Here is a 12405-nt window from a genome sequence, read left to right on the forward strand (position 1 = left end):
CTTGAGGTCGTATTATCAGCTGGATGTTCATCAAGGAGCTTCACTGCATGGTTGTGAAGCGAGAATGCGGCCTTCAGTACTTCAGGTCTCTTCTCAGCATTCTTTCACTTCCTTATTATGATGTTGCAGTTTTGGCTCAGCTGGAGGTTATTAATCGAGTCGAAGACAAGATGGTGGATCTGTTTGCAAAGAAGATCAGGTTGGAACGAAGAAGGGGTTGGAAGGATCCGTTATACAAGCCGCGGTTTCCTCGATACGAGCAGATCAGGTTTACGCTTGATCCAGATACAAATACTGCTCGTTATCGTTTGGTTTATGAACCTCCGAAGTTGATGAAGAAGATACCGTTGTTGAAAATGAAGACAGATTTTCTGGGTAACTTTCGTTGCTGGGTTTATGATGCAGATACTGGAGAAGCGGTGATCCTATTCCAAGACAGTCAGGAGAACTTTCGAATAATAGATCCGATGTGGATTACTAACATGTCCAGGTCGGATATTATTGTTCTTAAGGATCACGAGATCAACTACTTGGTTAGGGATCGGGAACAAGCAATGAAGTTTCAGAAGATGGCCTTGTATTGCTTCAACCTACTTGTGAATGCGGGAAGTGCATGGTCAACGCATCACTTGACGGTTGAAAGGACGTCAGAGACGTGAAGACACGAAGATCGAGACAAAGCTACAGCCAAGGGGGAGTTTGTTGGTGCACTTATGTCTGTACTTTGTCTGTATTTTGTAATGTTATAAAACGATGTCTTTTGTTAGTCTTGTTTACGTCTTGTGTTGTTAATATGTGTTTTGATGTAAGTTTGAACAAGTCAACCATCCTCCTGGTTTGACTTGGCCAAACAGTTAACACATGATTTGTAAGTTGTTGTGTCGAAGGATGAGTCATCGAAGGATTGTTTATATCCTTCGATGAGCTCGAAAGATAACCTTCGATGGATGTAGATGGACCTCGAAGGATATACCATCCTTCGAGGTATATGTGGATCCTTCGATAGGTGTCTGGTCGATAGATGATCTTTCGATCAGACAATTTGATCCTTCGACCAGATGGTCTGTTATGGATATATATAGTCATGTATGGTTTCACTTCACAGTGAGACAGTTTTAGACAGAAAGATAGAAAGTCTGTGTGAGTGAACTAAGTCTAGTAGAGAGCATTTTCAGTTTGGTCAAGGGCTGTAACCTTGTCCACTGAAATACAAGAGAAAACTTTGATATCTCGTGTGTCTACCTTTCTCTTTGTAGCTTGTGTTCTCATATAAACTACCGGTTTGCACTCTAGCTTGGATTCCGCACTTGCTAGTGTGTTAAACATAACAAGGATAAGGTTTAACCTCGACCTCCGGGGGACCTACAGGCGTGATAGCTTAAGGATGACGGGAGTGACCGACTTTGTCAAACGAATGGCCTTTACAAAGGCGCGCGGGCGAACGGCGCGAACTAGACGTGTAGAAGAGGCCATACATGGGAGCCCAGGTGTGCATGACATTAAGGCGTGTAAAGATATAAAGGAATAAGGAGATGGTAGTCTTTCAGTTGTGATCATACCAGCACTAATGCACCGGATCCCATCAGAACTCCGTAGTTAATCGTGCTTGGGCGAGAGTGGTACTAGGATTAGTGACCCCTTGGGAAGTCCTCGTGTTGCGACCCTTTTTTTATCTGTTTTTGTTTTTTTGGTTATATATATTTTTCTAATCATTGATTCACCGGGCCCAAGTGGCCGTGTTCGTTGGAACGGGACGACGTGGGGGCCGGAGGCATGATAGCTTAAGGATGACAGGAGTGACCGACTTTGTCAAAGGAATGGACTTGACGAAGGCGCGCGGTGAACGGCGCGCACGAGACGCGTAACAGAGGCCATACATGGGAGCTCAGGTGTGCATGAGATTAAGGCGTGGAAAAGTATAAAGAAATAAGGAGATTGTAGTCTTTCAGTTGCGATCATACCAGCACTAATGCACCGGATACTATCAGAACTCTGCAGTTAAGCGTGCTTGGCATGCACGAGACTCGTAACGGAGGCCATACAAGGGTTGGTTATTTTATTCAGCTAAACAAGGGCCGGTCCAACATGGAATTTGTTTTTTGGTAACTTCATAGAAATGTAATCAAGTTTGTCAACTGTTTCAATTAAGTTATTACTGAAACTTTTTTTTTCTCTCTCTAAAGTCACTAGAGTTTAATGATATTTTCTAATACTATGTAATTATCAGGTTACATGATGATGTGTCAGGTTTTATTTATTATTTTTAATCTTTAGGATGACGTGAAAAATATAAATTAAGAGCTATATTTTTCATTTAATTTCAAAACTATAAATTAGCAATAGATATATGTTATATGTGGTTGTAACATTGGTACGGGGAGTTTTTCAAAAAAAAAGTTGTATTTTTCACTTTTAACCCAAAGATTTTAATCTTTTGTATTTTTACCTCTTTGACTTTTTTATTTTTAACAAAAAAAAATATCATCTGTTGCAATTTAACCCCCAACACTTTTTTTTTTATTTTCAACTTTGGTCCCCCATACTTTTCATCTTTCATAAGTTTGTCGTTTTAAGTTTCGTTATAAATTTTTCGAGTCAACACGCCACAACGTGCGTGTGGGATTCAATGTTTTTTCGTCTGTTTTTCCCGTTTGACAGGCAAGCGCAACACATCTATTTTTCTTTGTTTGACAAGTTCATCACAACACGCGGGTCCTGGACCGACTTAGTTATTCTTTTCTACGTTTTACATTTGCTATTTTTTCGTATTAACACACTGCAACTGGAGTGCGTGGTTCAACGATTTTACGTCTGTTTTTCGTTCGGTATTATTTTTTACTTTTTTTTATTTATTTTACTTTTACGAGCTCTTCTGATGTTGGTGGTCACTGGCACTGTTGTAGCATTAGTGCTACTTGGCATGATCTTTTACAAACGTATTTAACCTATTGAATTTTTTACAATAATTTGTTTCAACTTTACAACTATATCTCCTTTACTTAAGAAAAACTAATTTTTATATGCATATTTTTATGTACGTGTCGATATAAATTCGATTTGCTCTACGTTTTGACGTGAACTTTTTATGGAAACGAGTCTGGTTAAATATAATACGTTTTCGTTTAAAAAACAAATTTTACGTACATATTTTTATGTACGTTTCGGTATAAATTTGAGTTGGTGTATGTTTCGACGTAAACTTTTTGGGAAACAAGTCAGGTCAAATATAATATGTTTTTGTGACTTTTATGAATGTTTTGTAAATTTTGTTTCGATCCAAGTGGAGTCAAATTGCGGGTTTTTTTTCCTTTTTTAAAGTTCCAATTAACCTCTTTTAATTATACGCGTCAGCATATCCGTTATAACTGTTTTGATCACATATAATACGTTATAATTGTACGGTATAAATTTGATTTCTTTATGTTTTGATCCAATCGCAATGATTATATAGGTTGCATGGAGTTCAATAAGCTACGTCGAAACACATGTTTTCATATTATCAAAAATATGGTATCAACCAGACATAATATAGAAATACCCAAACCAAAGATTGTTAACCCCTTGAATATTCTGAACAAGAAATACATAACATGATCTAAGATAAACACAACTCTCAACACTCTCAGAAGATCACTAACACGATGATCTTCTCCAACGATCAAACAGATTCACAAAACCAGAGAATCAACGAGATTCTCAGATAGAGAAAAATCTAATCGCACTTGAGAGAGATAACAGAGAACCAAGGGGTAAAAATCTCAGATACACTTCTGACACCCGAGTACAAACTTATATAGCCAACTCGGGTATGGTATGTTATAACTGATCCGGATAACCTAGGTTTGTTTTTGTTATAACACACTTAACAAACCACAGGCCTTCAAGAATAAGCCCAATAGTTCCCTAGTACTTGCAATCTTTATAAGCCCAACTGCAACAACAGGTTCCCTGGTACAAGTCCATCTCGATCCATATAGCAATAGCATCCAACCCATGTATAACAAACAAAAATAACAGTATGTAAAACGTATAGAAATAATAAAATTGTGTTTAATAATGTATAATTTTAAACACCCCCCCCCCTCACTTTTATTATTAAACAAACCAAACTTAACCATTTGCAAACCATATCATGTTGAGAAATAGACAACCCTTTCGGAAATATATCAGTTCTTTAATTCTCAGTTGATATACCAACTACTTTAAATACACCCCTTTTGAATTTGGTCTCTTATAAAAAACAAATCCAACTCAAAGTGTTTCATTCTATCGTGAAACACCGGATTAGCAGCTATTGACATCGCTGCAGTATTATCACAAAACAATTTAACAGACAAAGACACTGAATTTGGTCCTTTGACAGGTTTATAAGACACATAACCTCGCATGTCGCAGTACACATTGCACGATACTCAGCTTCTGCTGCTGATCGTGAGATAGTCGACTGCTTTTTACTTTTCCAAGCAATCAAAGAACTTCCTAAAAAATGCAAAAAAAAACTGTGACTGACTTCCTAGAGACCAAGAACTTCACCTAATCTGAATCTGCATCTGTAGACAGCTCTAGACCAGACTGTTATTCAAAAAATATTCCCCTACCAGATGCACCTTTCAAATACCTTAGAATACGCACATCCAAAAAACAATGACCCCTGGTAGGCTTACGCATAAACAGACTCAAAAATGCACAAAATATGAAATTCCTGGTCTAGTACGTGATAGATAAACCAACTTGTCCACTAACATTTGGTACCCAATCACATTTATCAAATTATCACTCTCTTTTTCACATAAGGAACTTACCACATAATTTGGTTCATTTGGATTAGACACCGGTTTGCAACCGATTAACCCAAACTCGGCAAGAAGTTCTAAACAATATTTACGTTGTGAACCCATTACTAGCTTTCAAAACTTCAATGCCCAAAAAATACTTTAGAGTTGCTAAATCCTTGATTAAAACTTGGTTTGTATAAAATTCTTTACTTTTGTATTTCTGTTTCATTATCACCAGTTATATGTCATCAACATATAGAAGTAATACCACAATCTAACGGGACTACGATAGACACCAACACTACGATCTAACGGGACTAGACTCAACAACACGAAGAATCTATAAACCACCCTAGACCAGTGAAAAAAAACAAGCATCACCTAGACCAGTGAACTAACATCACTACGATCGGCAATGAAGTCTCAAAGATACGAATAAGAACCAAATAAGATCACCAACACGATGACCTACACAAAACTCACTACGGTCAGACTCAAAACTGTGACACCTGTGTCACTGCAACCAACAAACAAATACCAAATCAATGAGATATTGTGTTTCATACTTGGGATTTGTAAAAATATGTGTATCGTTTACATATATCAATTCTTGTTCGATTTCGGGCTCTAAATCGCTTTCTGGAAGGTTATACGCGCACTGATGCGTAAATATAACCAGTTTAATGCAACAAACACTCCGGAATAGTGACATAGGCTTATCATACCTCAAATAACCTTTACACAACTTAGAAATAAGTTTTGGAAGGTTTGGTGTGCCGAAATCAAGTTAATTCGCTTACAAGGACTAAAATTGACAACTGCGAAAGTATGACGATTCGTACTGTAACGAACATTCCGGAACTTGATCATAAGTTAAACATACCCTAAATATCCTTTACATAGCTTAGAAATAGGATTTGAGGGGTTTGGTATGCTAAAATAAAAGTGTCAAAAGTGCATAAGTTTGCATTTTCGCATATATCTTACGTCCTGAATACATCCGGATATCGAAAAATTTTATGTAAAATATTTTATTTTAGTGTTTGGCATCAGAAAAATTCCATTTGTCGCGTAATTTGGATCGTTTTTGTGTTCATTACGATTTCCGTCGTAATTAACCGAATAACACAACCGTACGACCAAACGAACCGACATCCGAGATGTTTTTGAGCATATTTTAAGTTCCCTAAGTTTATTTTAGAGCCTTGAAATGGGGTTAACGGGGCTTAAAAGTGCAAAAAAGATCAAGTTTTATAAGTGCAGGGACCATTTTTGAAATTTCTGGCAGATACATTGAACTTGGTCCACTTTTGAGATTTGATGGTTTTAATCCATGGTTTTGCAATACCATGGGCTAATATTCAATGGTTTTTATTATACCATGGACTCATTCTAGGGGCTCCCATGGTTTTACAAAACCATGGGCACATGTGTACGGTTAAGATTAAAGCACGTTATTCGACGAACGATCTTAACGGTTCCATTAAATCTATAAATACCCATCCATTCTCATTAGCAAAACCCACATTTGAATCTGATTTTGGCCGTCTAAGTTGGAGTTCATACTTCATACATGAGGGTATATCGGATCAAATCTTGCGGGGACCTTCTGTAAGTATTCTTTCGTGCTTTTCTTTCGTTTTAGCGTTAAAGTCAAACTGTGTTTGACTTTCTGCATTGACCAGTTTATGGTCAATGGGAAGTTCGTTTGAACTTCATAACGTGAGCGTAATCACGATAGTTATAGTCCCTAGTGACTATACCTACTAATTACCACGTTATCTAGGCTTAGTGACGAGTCGTAGTTTCGGCCAAAATGCGTATTCTTGCGTATTTTGTAACCAAACTACTTTTGGGTATCAAGATGCTTTGTCTTGATACCAAAACTGTTTTTAAACTTTGTTAAACATGTTTTAACATGTTTAACTCATCACTTTTAGAATTGTGCTTGTCTAGGGTCGTAAAGGTAAGCGATCTAAACAATCGCTTATGCTTTCGAACCCGACCCATTTGGTCGATCATTAGGATCCGACCAAACACTTTAGGTGACCATAGTTGTATAGGGAATAACCTTCCGAGGTTATACCTTATGGTCACTTCGTTTAAGTAGTTGTATGATAGGTAGTTTATATGCCTTAGGAAAATTACCAAAATACCCTTTTTGCGCCAAAATTCATTTTAAGCATAAGTAACATAACTTTTGACATCTAAACTGATTTGGCAACAATATTAAACATGCTAAGGCATATCTTACTTGTCATAGGGCTAGTTAGGCGGTCCGAACGCGTTTTACGCGAATGACGCGTTAAAGTAGCTTAAGCTACCTAAACGGGTCGTAACGGGTCAAAAGCACTCAGGATAGGTTTCGTTTTAGTATATATGCTTTGTTAAACCATATTACATAAGTTCCCACACTTATTTGGTTTACAAATAAGTCTTCGATAGGTCCGTTTATTAATGTAGATACCTATATTAGGTGCCGTTTGAATCCGTGATCTTCTAGCTTTGCTTGGTGGATATCTAAAGTCTATTAAGCAATCTCAAGTGAGTACATAGTCCCCTTTTTTACTGTTTTTCAAACGTTGTGGGGTGAAACACATGTGCGTACTTGTTACTTTCGTGTTTTCCTGTTTTCACATCATATAATTGCTATGTTCATTAGTACACTATTAGTACGTGATTTCATTATGTTTTATGCTATGTATGTCCTTTCAGTGCATACTTAGTACATAAATTTACATTACATTTATGCTATGTATGTTTACTTAACATGCTAGCACATTGTTTTACATGACTTTTTGCTGCACATGCTCATCCAGCATATGGCCACATTGAATTACATTTTGAACCGTTGTAACTACTTGACCATGTGAACCGTTTGTAACCATTGAATTATGTGAACCGTTTGTATCTGTTGAACCGTGTGAACCGTTTGTATCTGTTGAACCGTGTGAACCGGTTGTATCTGTTGATTTACATGAACCATTTGTAACTGTTTGAATCGTTGGGTTAGGGAAGTGATTAGGTAACGAGGCGTGTGTAATGTGATACAAGCATGGTGGATACGCCGCTGGTACTTCCTATATATAAGTGCTTGTATTATATTACATATCATAGCGTTATTTGAATCATTCGATTTGGACTATTACAATTTACACAAGTAACATATTTTTCACAAGACATTGTTTTACAAACAACTTATTTTATACAAACTCATTTTTTACTTGATTATTCATTTAACCTTACATTACTCTTTTACATATCATCTACCTTATTATCGCTTTTCAAACGTTTTATAAAAGCAAACACTTAAACTGGATTCATGACAAGTTTTCATTAAACATTTTCTTAAACCTAAGTCATAAATCCTATTTTCACAAAACCTATGTACTCGCCGACATTTTTATGCTGATGTATTTTCACATGTGTTTCAGGTACAATAGTTGATGATATTTGATGATGATATTGATGCATGCTCACATAGGATTGGACGAGGCCTTAGTAACATTAAAAGATGCAAGACTAGTTAACTATGTTATATTTTCTTTGTTGTTAAGACATTGTAATACATTTAATTCAATAAAACGAAATTGTTTAATCCATGGTTGTGAAACAATGTTTCTATTACAACACTCCCCGACATTTCTGCCACGTTTTGTTGTCTTACGTGGTCGGGGTGTGACAGAAAAGTTGGTATCAGAGCCAATGGTTATAGGGAAATTAGGTTATTAGTAATGCTTTGACCTAGTCTATAACCTTCCTAGGACCCTAACGCGAGTTTACTTGTGTTTAGTCATAAAACAATACCGTCACTTATCTTTAAGTGACAACCACAATAAGAACATAAATTTGAATCTACTTTGAAAACTAATCATCTGTTCTAGGATGATTTATTGTAAGATTTTGAACCCTCTAAGTTTTCAAAATCCCGTCAAAGTGTGGTCTAAATAATGTGAACACGTGCAAACTGGAAGGGTGGGTGCCTGTACCCTGAGTTTTCTGTCTAAGGCTAGAGTGTTCGTACAAATCCGCAGTATCAGACCAGTCACTCTTACCTGGGAACTCTTGGGGTGAGTGTCCACTTATAGGCGAGCATGTCTTCATGACACATTATGAGGACCTATTTACTTTGATTCAGCCTTTGTGTGTCATTTGTTTGCTTCGTGGTTCAAACAAATAACCATCACCCATGCTTTTGGTCGGTATTTGTAAATTCCTATTCTTACCCAATGCCACTTCACTTGTTTCCTCTCTTGTTTCCCCTTTTTAGAATGCCTCCACGACGCGAAAATCAGGTACCTATTGAAGATCTGGCAGCTATTATTATGCAGCAAATGACTGCTGCAATCCTGAACATCGTTGCTCAATGTAACCAAGCTCTCAACAACAATAATGCCCCCTGCAACTTCAAGACGTTCAACTCAGCTAACCCATCAAAGTTTTCCGGGAATCAAGGAGCGACTACACTTCTGCAATGGTTCGAGAGTTTAGAGAGCACCTTCAGACATGTTCAATGCCCAAACGAGCGAAAGGTAGACTTCGCTTCTAGTGTCTTTGAGAAGCGAGCTTTGACATGGTGGAATGGTGTGATGAGAGATAGGGGTGCCGATGTGGCACTGGCTCAAACATGGGAAGAGCTTCGAGCTCTGATGATGAAGGAATTTTGTCCTCGTCACGAGATCAGGGCCTTGGAAAGAGAATTTGACGATCTTAAGCAAGATAGCGGTAAGCATCGAGCCTACACGGATCGTTATGAAGAATTAAGTCTGTTATGCCCAAACATGGTCACGCCTTTGGATAAGGCAATCGAAAAGTACATTGATGGCATCCCTGACTCAGTACAAGACATTGTAACTGGTAGTAATCCCACTACAGTTAGACATGCCATTGAGCTATCCGCTAAGAAGTCAAAGAAGTGAAAGGAAGTGAAAGGCTTCTCAGAACTTCGCCGTGGTTACTCACAATGATCAAGCCCAAGGAGGAACAGACTGGATCCCCTAAGAAGTCAAAGAAGTGAAAGGCTTCTCAGAACTTCGCCGTGGTTACTCACAATGATCAAGCCGTCCCCAACCAACCAGCTCAACCCCCTGCTAGGAAGCCCTACAACGGAACTGCACCCTTGTGCAACCAATGTAGCCTCCATCATCATGCCAATGTAAAGTGCCGCAAATGCCAAACTTGTGGACTTGTAGGCCATACAACAAGAGTCTGCCCAGCTGCAGCTGCACCAAATCAAGCTGGCAACAATCCTGCTCAAGGTCGTTTTCTACCAGGTTCTTGCTTCAACTGTGGCGAGATGGGCCATTTCCGAAGAAATTGCCCAAAGCTTGCTAATGCGAATCCAGCGCAAGGATGAGCATCTGACCCATTGGAAGACGACACTGTTTAGAAATAATCAAGCCTGATGTATTATTTTCTTTTGTTATCATGGTCCATAAAATAGTTGTTGATGTTGTTTATAAATAAATCTTTTATTTACATTGCAATATGTTTATGTGGTTGCATGTATATAACAACATATCCCCTACAATACCGACAATCAAGGAACCGTATTCCTTGAAGAACTGACTACCCCCAAATTTCTTCCATTTTATGATCTCTTGCGTTTTCCACAAAAATCCTAAGTACCCGTTTCCTCTAAGGAAAACGAAGTACAAGGCGCAAGTTACAACTCTGGACTAATACCCAATCCTTGATAGGATACCTAAGGGTATTTCCGTAAGTCCTTAATTATAGTATACCTTAATTCGAATGTGGTGATTCCTTGTAATCAAAAATCGAATTTTTGGAAGATCATCCTATCTTTTCAGGTAAATGCTTGAGGACGTTGAAGTCCATCGACTGGGTTCCTGGTATACCTTGAATACCCATGTTCAAATCAACGTCAAGTTAATGGCAATCAATAACAAGATAATAACAATTAATAATCAAGAAAACAATTATGTGATTATGTGCTTATGTGTTCCCTTTTTATGTCTTTATATGATCCAAATTTTTGTTATCCAAATCCTCGTAGAATCTTCCATATCTTCGTATAAGGGATTCATAGTAGGATACCCAAAGGTACTTTCTTAAATCCTTAGTGGACCTCTAAGTTGTAGTTAAGTTCCTTGGGTTATGAAGTACTATTCCATAATTAGACCCCTTGAGTGGTCTAGTTAAGCAGATTGATCCAAAAATCTGGTTAGGAATATCATGTGATGATATAGCTGAAAAGACTCCTTGGTGGTCTGATTAAAGAGATCATTTGTCGATCTAATTAAAAGGACCCTATGGTAGTCTAGTCATACTCATCACAGGTTTGGTTTTCTTCCCGTACACATTATGAAATATACTGTGCGGACTGTGCAAGGAATTACGTAATTATGGACGCGTACATAATTATGGAATTTAGTGCACAGGAACCACAGAAAGTTTTGTCATGTGTCTAGAGTTTAACCCTTTTCATTTTCGTTTCTGAGGAAGCAACCGTTGAAAATGACTATGTCCGTTCATTTTCGTTTCTGAAGATTGTCCGTTGAGGAAATGAATATCCGTTTGTTTACCCTTTTCATTTCCGTTTCTGAGGAAGCAACCGTTGAAAATGACTCTGTCCGTTCATTTTCGTCTCTGAAGATTGTCCGTTGAGGAAATGAATATCCGTTTGTTTTACCCTTTTCATTTCCGTTTCTGAGGAAGCAACCGTTGAAAATGACTCCGTCCGTTCATTTTCTTCTCTGAAGATTGTCCATTGAGGAAATGAATATCCTTTTGTTTTACCTTTTTCATTTCCGTTTCTGAGGAAGCAACCGTTGAAAATGACTCCGTCAGCTCATTTTCGTCTCTGAAGATTGTCCATTGAGGGAATGAATATCCGTTTGTTTAACCTTTTTCATTTCTGTTTCTGAGGAAGCAACCATTGAAAGTGACTCCGTCCATTCATTTTCGTTTCTGAAGATTGTCCGCTGAGGAAGTGAATCTCCGTTTGTTTAATTCCTTCATTTCCGCTTCTGAAGAATACTCGTTGAAGAAAATGACTCCGTTTGTTCATTTTTGTTTTTTAAGAATGTCTGTTAAGGAAATGACAGGATTATGCCTTACATATTTCTGGTGATTATTTGACACAAAGTCACAGACAGACTCCTACGAATAAATTTCGGGACGGAATTTCCTAAAGTAGGGGAGACTGTGACACCTGTGTCACTGCAACCAACAAACAAATACCAAATCAATGAGATATTGTGTTTCATACTTGGGATTTGTAAAAATATGTGTATCGTTTACATATATCAATTCTTGTTCGATTTCGGGCTCTAAATCGCTTTCTGGAAGGTTATACGCGCACTGATGCGTAAATATAACCAGTTTGTTGGTGCAGTTGTCTGTCGACTACATCTTAGTTCGAGTCTAAGATTAGGGCTGTTTGTAGCATGCACGGAAATCGAGAAATCATGTGTTAGAAAAGGTTTCGCTAATATGACAATAAGTTAGTTTCGCTTATATGTCATTAGAAATAGTTTCGCTTATATGTCATGTCTGCATAAGCGAAACCTTCACCCTATAAATAGGGGTCACATAAGCGAACCTAGTAGAACAGTGTTGTGTAACAGCGAAGCCCTGCCGAATCGTCTCCAGAGCTTGTAACTTGTTA

At 37.8% G+C, this 12405-nt stretch overlaps 1 non-coding gene across 1 annotated transcript; it reads left to right on the forward strand.

Annotated features, from left to right (window-relative positions):
• Positions 1-1545: 1545 nt before the first annotated feature.
• On the forward strand, positions 1546-1664 carry LOC118486082. The gene has a single exon (XR_004877938.1). It is a non-coding gene; the product is annotated as a 5S ribosomal RNA (ribosomal RNA).
• The last annotated feature ends 10741 nt before the right edge of the window (positions 1665-12405 follow it).

This window comes from Helianthus annuus, chromosome 13, assembly GCF_002127325.2.
Source record: "Helianthus annuus cultivar XRQ/B chromosome 13, HanXRQr2.0-SUNRISE, whole genome shotgun sequence".
Classification (NCBI taxonomy): Eukaryota; Viridiplantae; Streptophyta; class Magnoliopsida; order Asterales; family Asteraceae; genus Helianthus; species Helianthus annuus.